Below are 4,168 nucleotides of genomic sequence, written 5' to 3'. Positions count from 1 at the left end.
TTTGTTTTTTGTTTGTTTTTTGTTTGTTTTTTGTTTGTTTTTTTGTTTGTTTTTTTGTTTGTTTTGTTGTTTTTTTTTGTGTTTTTTAATGATCCTTCTTTATGTCCAGCATCCTCTATTGTCCTGCCATGTGTAGCCATGTGGTATTCTCTGCTTCTCCCGTTGCAATGATCTCCTAGGAGCATTGGCCCTTACCTACCTTCCCCCTCCAAATAAATTAAACCTGTTGTGTTTGAATAGCAGAAGTAAGTCACGCAACTTAACTTTTTAGGAACTTGTAATTATTCTTGCAAGCACAGCAGAATCTCAGTGCAAGCGCGGATGATTTGAGAGGAATGATTAGTGTGCCAAAGGTGCGATGACAACCGAAAGGATGCAGTGAAATGTTCCAGCTTCCATTAGAAAATAATGACTTTCTTGGCTGAGTACAACTACTTTAATTAAATACCGCCAATTCCTAGTCATCAGTGAACCTATGAGCCATGAAATTTGATTGCCTCATCATAGACTGTTCTCTTACATGTTTCAGACCAAAATGGTTGTGCCTACCATTTCCAGTCAAAGATGGTGTACAGTTCTTCAAATACAACTGTAGTATTTTTGAAGCTGAAAAAAATTTTCAGAATAAGTTGCCAAGTGATGGACAAGAACCGGTAGTTAATCCTGCTGTTTTTCAAGTCAGCAATCTGATGTGCCAGCGGGAATCTTGCCGGGCTAAGATTTGTTGTCTGGTCAGCAATAGAAATGTAATTGCTTCTTTCTTGATTGGCTTCATCTCTTATTGATGGCTTTTACCATCAGGGAAGCTAAAGGGGAAAAAATCCTTAATGGAATAAAAATATTCTCAAAAATGAAAATTATTTGAATGGATTATATTCTAGTCTTATTAAAAGCATTTTGGAAACCACTTGTAATGGGTTCTGCTCTATTACTGATAGCAAAGCAAGTGGTACAGCTTTCCATGCACAGACTTGTAGCAAAAAATAATAAATAATGGATCCTGTAGTTGTACATTTTTACATGAGTATAATTTGTTAGCTAGAGATTCAGCCCTAGTTTTCTGTGGGTATATATACCCTCTAGCTGCTTGCAGAATCATTATCAGATTTAATTGATGTCTGGGCTATCATGGCAAATGTAAAATTATGAGAATTGCAAACTTCTACTTGCAAATCTTGAGTTGTTCAGAGCTCACACAGTTTGATAAGACAAATGGAGTACTTCCACACTAGTAGGTCATCACAAAAGTTTAGCAGAAAAGGGAAGTATGGGCAGCATTTATAATTGAACAGCTTTGGGCCTAATTCTATTCCCACCAAAATGGGAAAGGAAAACAACTACAGTTTGCTTACACAAAGAAAAATAGCAGCTGGGAAACAACATGACTTCAGGGATGTGGCAAAGGGAGGTGAATGTATTTTCGGCTTCTGTAATTTTTTTTGTTTTCCATCTCAGGTGAGTAACTGAACTAAGAATTCAGTGTTTTGGAATTCACTAAGTGTCAAAAGAAAAGAAAACACCTAGAATTTGGTATTTAAGTGCAAGATATGAAGTTCTTAACTAGAATAGTGTTTACAAAGGATCACAGCAAGTAATATGTTGAAACAGTTTCGGTCAGTCCTGATCAGGCTATTGGCTAGATAGAAATTGCATTGAGATATTCTTTCTTTGCAGTGCATATGTTATACCATTTTTCATTTTAAGATCTTGTGGCTTCATAGACTGGGATGATTGTCTTCTCCTTTTAAAAAGAATGTGAAACTGAGTTCTCTTAAATTCTCAGTCTTCCTGTCTCATATCCAGTTGATGGAAATTGCACCTGGAAAGCTGTCATGTCAGAAATTTGTGAGCAGCTGGAACAGTGGGCTCACCTTAAAGGCGTGAGATGATAGTACAGAAATGGGTGCTACAATTTTGTCTGTCTCTTTTAAGTATGGTTATAATAGTGTGCATTAATGTGAGCTTTTTAGCTGCGTTTAGAAATCTGGAGGACTTGCTAGCAGGGTTGCTCTGTTAGTAACGCCTCCTATTTTATTTATTTTATGTTGGTCCATAATGTTGGAAGTGGATGTTGGTGGTATGGTGGTAATTTTGAATTTTCCCATCAGTATTGCATTACTACTTGTTGCTGTGTGACAGAAGGCAGCAGAGGGGCAGTCTGACAGAATGGCATCTGACATGGGAGTGTGGATGAAGCACAGGTGTGTCACTCAATTCCTTCATGCAGGAAAAAAATGGCACCTGTTGTCATTCAGCAATTCTTCCTCAACTTTCAGGGAGACTAAATGGTGGATATGAGCACAGTGAGGTGATAAATGGTACGTTTCAGAGTAAAAAAATTATTATAGAGCAAGAAAAGGTTTTCCTCTAGAATGAACGATAAAGTCTATGTATTGGTTGCACATGCTTATATTGTATGTTATCATATTAAGTATGCTTTGGTAAATCTTGCTAAAATATTTATTTGTACCAGAAACCTCTTAAATTCTACAAGAAGTATGAGTAATAATGCTTACAATAATGACTATGATTTAAGAAATGGTAACATTCTGCAAGTGGCTGAGGAATATGAGCATCAAGATAATCTTGGTATGGTAATAAAACTATGGTATTAAAAAAATACTGACATAGTAATTACTAAAAATGGTGAGGAAAACAGGCAGAATAGTGAGGAAAATTCCTTTTTGAAAGATGAGAGGAATTTCTTCTTGAGAAATTAGAGTACTTGTTCTTAACACCATTTCAGACTTCTTTAAGGCTGGCTTTTTCATTTGAAATAGTCTTTTTTAAGTAATGATGAAAAAAAAAACAAAACAAACAAGCGACCTCAAAACAAAGTGAAATGCACAATCTATCATGTGTCTCTCAGTATATTCTATTTATTTGATCTTTTTAAAACTCAAATGCATGTTGTAATATGAAGGACTTGAACAGACAATCATCAGAGAAATATGAAGACGAAAGAAACGTTGGCTGCTTGTTTAGTTCCTGGTGGTTTATACTGTTTATATGCTTACAAGCGGGAGACTTGATACACAAGAAAGAATAATAAAGCATGTGTGTTATTTAAAAGTGAAGCAGGAAGTTTGTCATGAATGTTATCACTGGACTTAAATCCAGATGTTGAGGAGAACAGTTCCTTGAGAAAGAGTACCTGCTGAATTCTATCTTATTCTTCAGACAGAGCAAGTAGATTAATTAAACAAACATCTTTAGCTTTTTGTGTCCTTGAGGATTTTTTGAAGCTTTGTTTCTGTCACAGCACTGACAATGTCAATACAGAAAACTGAAAGTTGATTAATAAAACACTGATTGAATAGACCTGAAACTGAAGCTACACTACTCTTAGAATATCAAGTTCATAGAGCAAATTTTAAAAAATATTAGGTAAAATTAATGAATATTAGGAGTAATTCAGAAGACTCTGTAGGATAGTAGGAATTTCTTATTTTAATGTCTGTCTGTAGTCAGTCAGTTGAGGTTTCTTGACTTGGATTTGTGAGTTTCATTTTCCATGGCAAATGGTAAGTAAGCTTACTGCAGGAAGGCGGTGTTGACATGCAGGCTCAAATGGGGAGTTAGATTTCCTTCTAGATCAGTGTAAGCATTCCTTGAATACTTGAGATGCAGTCATGGTGGACAAGGGTATGATTTTCAGTCAGTCTCAGCTTCTGTCTTTCAAATTGTGACCTGAAATTTGCTGACACTGTCAGAAGTGCTAATTCTTTGTTTTCATTGCTCTAAGGATGTTTGTTCTTGTTGTTTCTGAGCTATGCCTTCTGAAACTGATAGGAAGAGCCATGAGATGCGAGTTGTCCATGACTGAGTAATCAGCCTTAACTGGACTAGTAGGGAAACTTTTCTCAGGGTTTTCATGTGGAGAATGACTTGGGGGTCCTGGTGGACGAGCAGCTATGCAGGAGCCGGCAGTGTGTGCTTGCAGCCTTGAAGGCCAACTATATCCTGGGCTGCATTAAAAAGAAAAAAACTGTGTTTGGTAAACAAGTTTACAAAGGAAAACAATTCTTTATTCCTGTAACATTGTCAACGGTTTACGGGCTGGTTCGGCCCGGTTCCGTGACTAGAAGGGCGGAGGGATCCGCAGATCCGCGCCCCCGGAAAAAAAAAGAAAATAAGGGACCCCGAAATAATTGAAACAGTGGCAACA

The sequence above is a fragment of the Meleagris gallopavo genome, chromosome 8 (assembly GCF_000146605.3).
Source record: "Meleagris gallopavo isolate NT-WF06-2002-E0010 breed Aviagen turkey brand Nicholas breeding stock chromosome 8, Turkey_5.1, whole genome shotgun sequence".
NCBI classification, from domain to species: Eukaryota; Metazoa; Chordata; class Aves; order Galliformes; family Phasianidae; genus Meleagris; species Meleagris gallopavo.
The sequence above is the reverse complement of the archived record's forward strand: the minus strand, read 5'-3'. Positions refer to the sequence as shown.